Source organism: Rhinopithecus bieti, unplaced genomic scaffold, assembly GCF_001698545.2.
Source record: "Rhinopithecus bieti isolate Rb0 unplaced genomic scaffold, ASM169854v2 scaffold_65275, whole genome shotgun sequence".
Taxonomy (NCBI): Eukaryota; Metazoa; Chordata; class Mammalia; order Primates; family Cercopithecidae; genus Rhinopithecus; species Rhinopithecus bieti.
In genome coordinates this window covers 135,679-148,862 of record NW_016826376.1, presented here as the reverse complement: position 1 = coordinate 148,862, position 13,184 = coordinate 135,679, and the positions used below count along the sequence as shown (strand labels likewise).

The window sequence follows — 13,184 nt, the reverse complement described above, 5'->3', positions numbered from 1 at the left end:
TTTTTTTGTAGTTTTAGTAGAGATGGGGTTTCAACGTGTTAGCCAGCAAGGTCTCGATCTCTTGACCTTGTGATCCACCCGTCTTGGCCTCCCAAAGTGTTGGAATTACAGGCGTGAGTCACGGCGCCCAACCTGTTGTTTCAGGTTTATTCATATTGCAGCATACCAATATTTCATTCTTTTTTAGTGCTGACTAATACATTTCTGTATAAATATATCACGTTCAATTTATTCATTCATCAGTTTATGAATATTGAATTGTTTCTAATTTTTAGCTATTGTGAATATTACTGCTATGAGCATTTTTACACAAGTTTTTGCATGAATATATATTTTTATTTATGGTGGGATTATACCTAGCAGTAGAATTGGTGAGTCTATGTTCAGTCTTTTGAGACTGTCTCCCAATGTGGCCACAGCATTTTATAGTCTTACCACGAGCTATGAAGGTTCAGATTTTTCCACATCCTAACCAATATTTGTTATTATTTGTCTTTTTTGTTTGTCATCCTAGTGGGTGTGAAATGATATCTAACTGGGGTTTTTATTTGTACTTCCCTGCCAGAAAATGGTGTTGAGATCTTGTCGTGTGTGTGTTTATTGGCAATTTGTATATCTTCTCTGAAGAAATATCCATTCAGCTCCTTTTCTAATTTACAAATTCTTTTATTATCAAAATGTGAGATTTCTTCATTCTATTTACAAGTCCCTTATCAGGTATATAATTCACAAATCTTTTCTATCATTCTACAGGTTATCTTTTCACTAATTTTTGGTATATGTTTATTGGATATGTCCTCTGAAGGGCAAAAGATTTATTTTGATAGAATCCAATTAACCTCTTTTTTTTCTCTTGTCATTTGTGCTTTGGGTGTCATATCTGTAATGGCTTTGAGTAACTCAAAGTCATGAAGAATTATTTGTATTTTCTTTTAAGGGTTTTGTAGTTTCAGCTTTTTCCTATAAAGTAAAAATTAAGCCAAATGCTTTTTCTGCATTTATTATATGTATAGCTTAAAAATTTTAAGTATATATATTTGTGTATGTGTGTGTGTATATGTATGTGTATGTATTTATGTATATGTGTATATATGTATATACACATATATACATATATGTGTATAAAATGTATATATGTGTGTATGTATATATGTATGTGTTTATATACATATATACACATATATACATACACACATATATACATATACACACACATACATATATGTGTGTATACATATATGTATATATGTGTGTATACATATATGTATATATGTGTGTGTGTGTATATATGTATACACATGTATACACACACACACATATATTTTACCATAGCTTATGATAAGATTTATTTGTGACAGTGGGAAATTGGAAACAGCCTAACAGTATAATAATAGGGGTATCTGATTTTAAAAAGTGGTGCGTCCATATGATAGAATATGATGCAGCCATTAAAAATAATATTTTAATAAATATAAGGATTTATAAATACACTAATGAAAGTATAGTAGAAAATAAACACTCATTAATATTGCCAAATTATTCTCCAGGAAAGAATTTAGCTTTTTATGCATATATACAACAACTGAAATAAGACAACTGTGATTAATCTCTGAGAAGTGATTTAGGGATCATTTTTATTTTCCTTGTCATAAAATGTTTTCCTAATTTTCTAAAAACAAGCATGTAGTATTTGACAAATAATTCTGAAAAGTATTAAAATGCATCTGGTCATACAGTAAAAGGAAAGCTTTCAAAGATTTCTAGGGTTGCAGCAAAAGGACTCAGGAACCAACTTAAAGAGACTCCCACTGGCTAAAGTTTTAGGATAATTTGACATTAATAACTCTCACAGAAATGGAGTGCACAAATCAAATACATTTGAATTTATGATTGTATAATAATACTATTAATGACAATCTCATTGATCATCTTTGTAAGTTACTGGGAACCAAAACGTTTTTTAAATGATAAATTAAAAAACAACCAAGCATTTATCATCATTTTCCATTAGAAACTATATTGAGAATAACTGCATAGTTACTGAATAAGTATTTTTGTCAAAACATTGTAGCTAATAAATGAAGAAGAGATTGCAGAATTAGAATACAAACATTTTGGAATCCCAGATGAAACAATGGATACAGGCAATGATCATCAATGACTGTTCAGATTACACAAAGAAAGACAATCTACACTATACAACTCCTGATGGAGATGCATGTGGTCTATGAAATATTCTTGACATGTCAACTCTGATTCTAGTTGAGTCTCTAGAGCCAACTGTCAATATGTAGGAAATAGAGAGGACAGAAGAACATGGTAATTAACACCACTTTTACTTATTCAGATTCAGATAATGGAAAACTCTATAACACCTATCACCTAGCTTCTTTGCAAAAGTTAAAATAATGGGGGTTGGGGAGAGGAAGAAAACTGTAATTTAAAAGTTACTTAAATAACATATCAATAAATCAGACCTTATGTAAATCTGGATTTGAACGAGTCACGGTAATGAGTCCCACTGTCCATGGGACAGACAGGTGTATTTGAATATAGACTGTATATTTGATGATCTTAAAGAAAAATTCTTAAATTTTAATCAGGTGTTATAGAAGTATTATAGTTAGTTTTTCTAAAAAAGACTTCTTACCATTTTATATACAATTTTTTTTGAAATAATATGATGGAACTTTTTTTTGAAATAATATGATGTCTGGAATTTCTTTCATGAAAATCTAGTGAGGGCGGAAGAAAAGAAGGGGAGTGTTGAGAACATAAGATTGTTCAGAAGTTGATAATTGCTAAACCCAGATTCTATGTACGTTAAGTTTTTAGGTACATAAAGACTTGTTAAATGAGTCTTCTGCTTTTGTATACATTTGAATTTTTAAATAATATATATATATTTTTTCTGAGACAGGGTCCTACTCTGTCATCCAGGCTGGAGTGCAGTGACATGATCATGGCTCACTTCAGCCTTAAATTTCTGGGCTCAAGTAATCCTCCCATTTCAGCCTCCTGAGTAGCTGGGACTACAGGCACTTGCCACCATGCCTGGCTAATTTTTATTTATTTATTTATATTTTGTAGAGATGGAGATCTCACTATATTGTCCAGGTTGGTTTCAAATTCCTGGCCTCATGTGATCTTCCTATTTTGGCCTCCTAAAGTTCTGGGATTACAAGTATGACCCACCGTTCCCACCAGAAATAATTTTTTAATAATCAGGCTTGATTAGTGGTTGTTAAGCAGGTAAGCTCTGATTGTGGGGCTCAGAATCAAGTTACCAGGCCACAGAAATACTCAGAATTAGGTAGATGTTGGTGTTATGTGGTAGGAGAAAAATTTCACCTGTTCATTTCCATTGGCTTTGAGAATTAGCCCCTTAGTGCCCCAGAAGGCAGAGGAAACTGACTTTGAACACATCTCTTGGAAAGGATATTGACCTTGATAGAAAACGTGTCTTGGCACAGAATGTCATAACCTTGGCTAGGCTAGCCTGGGCTGAAGAGTCTATTGTTATTCCTAAAATGTCTGGTCTGCCATGGGATCTTAATTTAATTTCCTGACTTCCAATTCTCCCACTTATCCTGTCTTGGAGGTAGAAGTCCTTGGAATCCCCTTCAGGAAAGTGCTTTTGTCCTTGCTAGAGCAGAGCTCACACTCAGGAAATCAAGCCATGTTACGAATTAAACTAATTGAAAGCAAACTCCTGAGGTGCTGGTGAATTCACACCTCCTTGGCTGGCACAGGTGGCCTCTGTATGTACAACAGGTGGTCCCTCTGAAATTGTATGCTAACTGAGATTATAAAAATCTAATGATGTCTTAATGGCTCTTTGGAAGAAATTTAAAATTAATAGCTTTCCAAGACATTTTAATGCAGTCAGTCAGTCTACCCTCATTTTTCTCCTTTGTGAATCTGGACATGGGGTATGGTGCATCAGAAGGAACTGATGTTTTGTCAGTGGCATCTCAATAGTATCAAATCACAACAACCTTGACTTTTCAAGGAGTGTAAAAAGTGAACTACAGACATTAACCTGGCTATCAGCTAAAGTGTGGGGAGACAAGGGATATGTGATAAATTATTTTGAGCCAGATAGACTTGAGTCTTAATTCCTTTTCTACCTCTTATCAACTAGGTAAGTTTATAGGAAGGCCAACTCCCTTCTAATTTGAAAACAAATGGATTTCACTGTCCTCACCTTTAAAAGAGTCTAATAATACATACCTTGGATAATTGTTGTGAAGATTAACAAGAATATTCTAAATAGTTGGTGCTTAATAAGTGGTAGACTTCAGGGCCTGATGGTAGTTTGTAAATTTATAACAAAGTAAATTGATAAGATAAGTATTAATGTAATCATAATTATTAAAGTAACTGTTAATGTCATGGTATATTATGTTGTCACTAACTGTGAGATCTGAGAGGGATCTGAGAGCTCACGTGGTTCAAGCCTCTGAATTTCTGTTGAAGCTGACACCCAGAGTGATAAAGTGACTCAAGCAGTCACATAACTAGTTCAGATTTAGATTCAGCCAGCATTTATTGACCAGCCACTTTTCTTATACATTCATATAACAATGCCAAGAGTAATAACAAACACTTATGACTAGGGGTAAAGCCCAAGGTTTTACATTTTACTCATATTACTGCTCACACCAGAACCCTTGGAAATAGGTTCTGTTATTATTTCCATTTTACATAGTGGGAAAGTAAGTGTGTGAAAATTTGGCATCTTATCCAGTTTCATGATGCACTAAGAGGCCAAAACCTGGGGCTGTCTCCTGTCTAATCTTCTTTTCTTTGTGGGCTGTTCTGTTCTGAATGCCTGTAAAGCTTTCTTCTGAGATGCTCATCAAGTTATCTACCTTGTTGGAATCCTAAAAGTATGATATGCACAGTAAAATGGGAAAAACTCCCAGGTCCAGGACTCATACCGCTTGATTCAAATATCATTCAATTTGCCACTCAGCAGTTATGTGACTTTTAGTAAGTTAACCAACCTCCCTGTATGTAGGTTTGGAAGTAAACATAAACCTTAAGCATAAATTCTCTTTGGAGACTTGAATGAGTTAACTCATGAAAGACACTTTAAAATAGTACCTGGCAAGTGGGAAGTGCTCCATAATGGACCACTGCTATAAATATTAACAGTTAAAGAAGCTGAAGTTTAGAGAGGGGAGAAGTAGAGCTGTTTGAATTCAGGTCATCGAATTCCAAGTCTGGCTTTCTCACCACTGTAGCAAATTGCTTTTCCAACTGCTTATCCCAATTTTAAATACAGATCTGTTTTCTCATCTATCAGGAAGTCTCAGGTCATGTTGTCTAGGGGTGTCTTAATCCAGTTTGAAAACTCTTCCTATAGGTTCAGCTTTGCATGTCTTCTCCAGATGGGCAGAGCTCTGAAATGAGAATGTTTCTCACTAGTTTATCCTGGGGAGGAAGTATCCCATTCTACTTGTATTTTTCTCAAACCTGAGTCTGTGACACTTCCTGTAGGAGACATCAGTATTTTAAAAAACAGCTTCATTGAGATAACATTTAGATTCTGTAAAATTCACCCTTCTTCACTTGGTTTAAGCATACAAGTGCAGGAATTGTAGTATATTTACAGAATTGTACAACTGTCGCTGCAATCTAATTTTAGAACATGTCCATCACCCTTAATGGGAGAAACCTCTTGCCCATTTACATTCACCTCCCATTTCCATCCCAAGCCCTATGCAACCACAATTTCTGTCTTTATAAATTTACTTTTTCTGGATTTTTTTTACATATGGATCATATAATATGTGGTCTTTTATATCTTGCTTTCTTCAATGAGTATAATGTGTTTGAGGTCTTTCCTGTTTTAGAGTATATTAGGACTTCTATTCTTTTTACTTGCTGAATAGTATTCTAAGCGCCTGAGGTCTTGGCAAATTAACAATTTGAATGTGTTCCCCAAGGTTCACATGTTGAAAACTTAATCCCAAATGCAACAATGTTGAGAGGTGGATCTTCTAAGAGGTGATTAGGTCATGTGGTCATGTGGACTCTGCCCTCATGAATAGATTAATGCCATTATTAGGGGAATGGGTTAATTATTGTGGGAGTTGTTTCCTGATAAAAGGATGAGTTTGGCTGTCTCCATCCTCCTCTCACTCTTCTTCTTTCCTGCAATTCATGATCGCTTGCCCTTCCACCTTCTGCCAAGGATGACATAACAAGAAGACCCTTGCCAAATGTAGGCCCCTTGATCTTGAACTTTGCAGCCTCCAAAACAGTAAGAAATAAATTTCTGTATGAATTATCCAGTCTCTGGTATTCTATTATAGCCATATAAAACAAACTAAGAAACGTGACTATACTGCATTTTCTTTATTCATTCGCCAATTGATGGACATGTGGGTTATATCAACTTTTTGACTATTATGAATAATGTTGCTATGAACCTTTCTGTACAGATCTTTGTGTGGACATCTATTTTCCATTCCTGGTAGATGCCCATGAGTCAAATTGCTGTGGCATATGGTAACTCTGCTCTTCACTTTTTAAAAAAACTCCTGAGCAGTTTTCCAGAGTAGCGGCACCATGTTACATTCCCGCTAGCAATGTGTGATGGTTTTAATTTTTCTATTGATAACACTAGCATTGTTTGGTTCATAGACATTTTTATGGGTGAGAAATGGTGGCAGAGTGGGCGTTTTTACAAGGATTTCTATCTAAACTAGAATATAAATTGGTCTTAGCATCCTTCTTTCTTCATTGTATGTTTTTAAACTGCTTCAGACACTCAGGAGGGTTCAAGACCCACCTAGACCAGTCAATCTCACTCTTAAGCAGGAATCCAATCATGTGCTTGTATGTTTGCCTCTGCTTGTGTGTGTCCAGGGTAGGTGGTAGATGCTCTGTCAGTTGGGGAACAGTGTTTTTCCATTTTTGTTTTTTTGTAAAATATTTAAAGTGTTCAGTAGATTTAAGTAAAGCATTAATCTTAACTTATGAAACTTGTTTTTATGGTTCTTAATAACCGACTGATGTTTACTAGTAAATAGCCTTGAAATTAATGGAAGAATGAAAGTCTATGAGACTATGCAACACTCACTTGTAAGAACTGAGAGGAAGAATGGGACTTTGAATAGTTTGAGATCCCTTCTAGCAGGAAATAAGTCACATTTTGAGAGTCATTTTATCTTTCTCTAACATAGGTTTATCAAATGACATTAAAGAGGATCCACATGAATTTTTTTTCCAGGAAGTTAGGAATTGCAAATTGAATGACCCAGGTTTCCTCTTTATATTGTGTGCACGTGTACCATGCAAACCTGGCCTCTTTACCCCGAAGAATCTCATAACCTTAGCGTCAATTCATCAAAGCTGCTTGATGCTATGTACCGTGAGGCACAGAAGAAAAGTAAAAGATATAGCCCTACTCTTAAGGTACTAACACTTTATGTGGAAACACACAATCTAGGGCAACAAATTACAATCCTTTAAAATAAAGTGTCAAACCAAATATATTCCAGGAACACAAGGGTAAGCTCTGGTAGATGATGGTTAGAATTCTGAGGGACAGATTAATTGCCTAAGTAGGAAATAATGTAGAATTTAAACATTTCTAGAATTCCTACTAATGTGGAATTGGAAGGAGCCCAAGATGTCCTAATATCTTGCTGAGCAGAGATCTTATATTCTGTCATAGGTTTGAAAATTGCAAACTTTTTGGCAATGGAAGGAAACTATTTTGGTTAGAGGCAGTAGGTGAGTATGATTATCTATCTCTGTTATCTCTATTTTATTGTCTCTATGCCTGACTCTGGTAGAAGAAAAGGAAAGGGGAAGGAGTCTCCTTCCAGGACACTTTTAGTTATAATTCACTTCTCTCTATGGCTGAACATGATTCCTTAAATTGAAAGTTCAGCATACTTTCCCAATTACCTATAACCCAGTTTCTACATTATTCAAACCAAAAGAATGTTTTGTTTTGGCACTATGACAGAAAAATTTGGACAGTTCTATCGATTGATTATAGAACTAACCAAACCACAAACAAACACAAAAACTGACCTCTCGCTTCTACATCTTGAATCTCTTGTATGGTCAAAAATTTACAGAACTCTTTATATTGTTTTTTCAAAAAGTCTTCATTACTGGTTGATTCCAATTCAGCTGTGCTTAGAAGTAGGTTTTAGGAGAGGAACGTAAGTTCTACAGTAGTTAAATTTACCCTGTTCTGTGCTGTCACTCTATTGTCAATATAAAGTTATCGAAAATGTACTTATTTTTCTTGTTGGCTACCTAGGTCAAAGATGAACTTTAAAATTTCATCTATGCAATTTTCATAAACTCATCATAAGATCTGAAGCAGCCATTTATTAATTTTATAAAATAGTAAAGAGTTTGTGTTCTTTTAGACATCATAATAACTGAATTAAACATAGTATAATTACACTAAATTTGAAAATGAGAAAAATAAATCTGAGAGAGAGGTAAATTCTTCCAATATTACACAGCTAGTTAGGGAGAGAGCCTAGATTCAAATTGAGATCTTTCTGCTTGTAAATCCATTTTATCATAACATTTTGACTGATTTATTACAATATTTAAAAAATCTTGTAATAAAAAAGTGGATGTGCACCCCTATATGTATAAAAGAACAATAGAAAATTAACAAAAATCATTTGCTAAATGTTTGTAATATATTCCTACAGAAAGCCCACTAATGAGTTATTGGTAGTTGATTTGTACTTTTCATAAGCTTTGGCTTTATCTAAATTGTTAATTGTGCGAAAGGAATTGTAGAAAGGAAATTTACCAAAATATTATATTTGGTTATATATGGCCAGGAGGGTTATGGAGTTTTTAAAAATGATATTTTTTTCTAGTTTTCAAATTAATACAATTTTACTGTTTTTTTTTGTTGTTGTTGTTCTGTATTTTAGTTGCTAATTATAAGCTATTATACTATGTGTCTTTTACAGCTGTGTCAGGAGTGCCTGGGACAGAGCTGGTGCTCAGGAGACACATGTAGACAAAATACATGGATAACAACAAAAAGTGAACTGTGCTTTCTTATGCACATTTTTTCTTTCTTTAATCTACTTTTAACATAAGGAAGCTTTATTATTATCATTATTTCACAGGGAGAGATGGCATTTCAGAGTGGTGAAGTAGCCTGCCTAAAATCAAATGGCAGTAAGAGCTGACATTTAAAATTATTTTGTTTGACACTAAAACCTGCCCCATTATCCTGATAATGGAGGTGTTTATTTTTGCATCAGAAACTCAGCGTTTCTGAAAGTTTCATGTGGAGTTTTCAGGAAGGTAGGTAATACTGATTGATACCAAATTGCTATGGCATTTAGTAAACTCTGCTGGTGGTAGTTTGGTCTTTACTTCAGTGGGTACCTGGAACCAGGTTTCTCTCGGGGCCTACCATGGGCACAAGATACCAGATGTTGCTGTGGGAAGAGGGTGTTCAGAAAACTTCTGTGGAACTGGGACATGTCTATCTGGATGAGCCTTACCTTCTCTGCCACTTTCTTAATTGCCAAACTATGTCCAGTTGTTTGTGAAAACGAAAACAGGAGGAATAAAAAATTGCTGATACGTTTTCCCATTCTTCAAACCAGCATTTTTCTGTAGCAGTGGAAGGCTGACAGAGCCAGCAGGCCTCCAGCTCCTGCCTTCCTAATTGGTTGTGTTGTGTTCTGGGCTCTCACTGGCTTTTTCACCAAAGCATAAGAACAGGCCCCAGATGGTTCCTCCAAAACTAACCTTTGTGCTCCAGGCCTCGGCCAGTCCATCTGGCCTTTTATGCATATTAATAGATTCTTCACCTGAGCCCTGGAAATCAGAAATGGAAATGTACTTGTTTCCTTTGTCCCTGTGTTGCCAAGAGATAAATCATTGAAGACCAAGCTGTGTCTTTTTCCAAAGATAGCAATTCCTGGCTGCTTAGGATTGTGCTAACCTTCTTGTTTTGCTGTGCTTAGCAGGGCTCTGAAAGAGCTTCATTAGACCGTATTTTAAATTCCTTCATTCTCATTCTTTATTCAAACTGCTCTTATTTTCTTCCTTGCTTAAGTATCTTTTCACTGTGATAATACTAAATCTTTTGAATTATTTGCTTGTTAGTGGGCACATGTTACAGGAAAAAGATATTCATTATAATAGTTTCCATTTATTGAGTATGACCAATCCGGTAAAGATACTTGTAAAGTATCCCCATTTTATAATCATGTGAGAGTAAATGACTTGCCCACTTACTACACAGCATTCTCTCTCTCTCCGTATATATAATACATATATGTCCCAATACATATATATATGTCCAAATACATATACATATGAGAAATCCAGTATGTAAACTCTGTTCCATTATCAAACCATACTTATTTTTTCTAACTATGCCAAATTCACTCTTGATTTTTTTAAAAAAATATTTTAAACTTGACTGTGGCTTGCAGCAAAGAGAACCACCTGGTGTGCTGGAGAGAACAGGATAAGGTGGCATTACGGACATATGCATCTGAGCTCTTCTAACTATGCAATAAAATGCTGGAGAAATAAAAACTATAAGAAAAAAACTTGTATCAACCTCCAATCTACAGAAGTATTACATTTTGGTCACACATTTATGATAAAAAATTTGAAGCATTTATCCCAACATATGAACACTTAATGCACAAATTTTGGACTGAGTCCTCACTTACATTAACCTGCTAGTGATGGAAGAACTCCCATTGAGCATATATTAAGTATTAGTAAAACATACTGTCTTTCCTGTGATTTTACATACAAAGAAATATAATAGTAGTTCTAATACTTTCTTTCTATATCCTGTTGATTTATCTTGTATATGCTTATATTGCTTGTATATTATTATTACCTCCAGGCTAAGGTAATCTGATTTTCCTCCATTAATAATCATATCCCTGCCTGATTGTCACTTAATTGCTGCAAAATCCTTGCCAGATCCAAGCAGCTGAATAGCCATCCCCTGATGACCCTGATGGATGCAGAGGGTGTGATGTAGGGAAATGGTTTGGAGTAACATTAACTTCTTTCTAATACCTAGGACTGCCCCACTTCTTTCCAAGGACCATTTATTAAAAGGCGCTTTCATTCTCTCTGAGTTTTCTACCACTGATTTGAAAACTAATCACATGCTCTCCTAGTTTGTCTGAAGAATTTGTTGTAAATGATGCAATGAATAAACAAACACACAAAAGAAAAGCATGATTTTTTTTTTTGTAGGTTCATACAGCAGACCATAAAAAAACATATACTTGGCTAGCAGTAAAATCTATCAAAGTTTTTCAACAGCCCCATATTTTTTACATTCCTTCACTGCCACCAGCAGCTGCCTCTACATATGTTCCTTGATTTTATGGGTACATTACAACAGTATCAAAGCTGTTGTAACATTGCAGGCACGTTTTTATGGGGAGTGATTTCAGCACCATGCCATCCGGCTGGCCCACCCCAGCCTTCTGTTGCTGGAATGGAATGGCAAAGACATTTAATGAAGGAGATAAAGAGTAAGATAGAGAGTGGGTGGCCAAGGATGAATACTGCCTTTCTTCCATGCTAGGGAAAGGGTCTCAGAGATTACCTCTTTTAGCAGCTCATCAAGACAACCAGCGTCCCCAGGGACGTCCAGGAGGGCAAAGCGTCACAGCATCCTCATTTCTGTAAGGAGATAGCACATGGAGAAGCAATTTATAACCTTCATAATGACAGCATGATACGTGTATGTGGTTATTAATAGATGAGAGTGCTTATGTTCCAGTAGGGTGGTATTAATGAGTATATCATTATTATCATTGCATGTAATAATTATGTAATTATGTCATTAATATTGAACATTTAGGCTGTATCTACAGGAGGGAAGTATTTCCAAGAGGTTTGTATTTAGGGATCCAAGTTTTATTTTTCCTTAGATCTAGATAGTGAATGATCAGATGGTATGGGGGTGGCTTGTATTCATGTCAGAAGGCCCCTAGACAGCACCTCTTTCCCAAGACTTGTCTTTGCTGTCTGCACAGAGCGCAGACTTGAACATGTCTAGTCTCTGCTCCGTGATAAAAAAGTGCAAGGCTGGGCAGTAGAAGGAAGGGAGGATGTAAGTATGTGTGTGAGAGACAATTTGATGATTTCCCTTTTGGCATAGAATACAGGAGCTCATGTTACCACCTTGAAGACTCTGAACAAAGCCTCTTTGAAAAGAAGTGAGGGAGACTCCATTATCATTCCTGAGGAAGTTATACTTTATGCAAGAATTTCCAGAGCTGGGCTTCAGTCTGCACTTCCAATGAAGTGAAAGCCAGTGCCTTCAAAGTGATACTATGTTTCAGCTGGCCACATGTTAACTAACCACCTTGAACATGTTGAAGCAGTGCATTTCCAGGCATTTCTTGTGTGTGTGTGTGTGTGTGTGTGTGTGTGTGTGTGTGTGTGTTTAATGCAACTTCTACTGTTCCAGGTTCTATGCTAGAAGTCACCTAGCAATTTGCTGACTTCTTGGTACAAATAAATCCTAAATACCTTTGACAGAAAAGAAACACAGCATTTGTTGGTGCTAAAAACAAAACAAAACCAAAACAGCTCAGAAGTTAGCCGATGCACCTTAATTCCATCTTACAGGTGGTAAAGCTGAGGTGTTGAGATGGAGAAGGGAATTATTCAGGGTACAAAGCAGAGTGGAGAACAGGCCAGTAGTGAAATCTTCTGATGTCTTTTCCAGTGCATGTTTTCAGAGTTGCTTTTAACTTTAGGCTTAGAAGTCAGTTTCCTTAGCCTGCAAGTTGTCACTTCTTTACTTGGCTTTCGTGCATTCAGATAGTCTTTTTTGGAAGGATGTGTGTGGGGGGCATATTTTTCCAGGGTCAGTGATGGACTGGCACTGAGCCCATTGTACTCCTCCTACCATTACAGCTCATAAGCAGGCCCACACCTCTTGAAAGCTGTGCCCCTAGCTAGATGCTCTGTGGTGTTCTATCTGTCTTTCCTTTGCATCATCCAGAACATTTGACATTCTTCCCAATGGTTCAGGCACTTTTTATCTGGCTTAATCCCTATGAATTTCTCTGATGATGTTTTAACTCGAGAAATGACAGAATCACTGGTGTCCTGTTTTGTCACAGTTACAAGACTCTTGATCTCTTTATGAACATTAGCATACAAAGAAATTA

General features: G+C 35.8%; 1 long non-coding RNA gene across 5 annotated transcripts in view; it reads right to left on the bottom strand.

Moving 5' to 3' along the window:
* The window catches only part of LOC108522963 (uncharacterized), a 104,486-nt gene that overhangs the window by 3,363 nt on the left and 87,939 nt on the right, over window positions 1–13,184 (bottom strand). For 4 of the 5 annotated variants that reach the window (XR_001883655.1, XR_001883656.1, XR_001883654.1 and 1 more), the window contains one exon: window positions 11,606–11,682. This is a non-coding gene — a long non-coding RNA (uncharacterized LOC108522963). Of the gene's footprint in view, window positions 1–4,711; window positions 5,409–11,605; window positions 11,683–13,184 lie in introns of those variants that run through there. The other variant, XR_001883653.1, reaches the window with a different exon arrangement.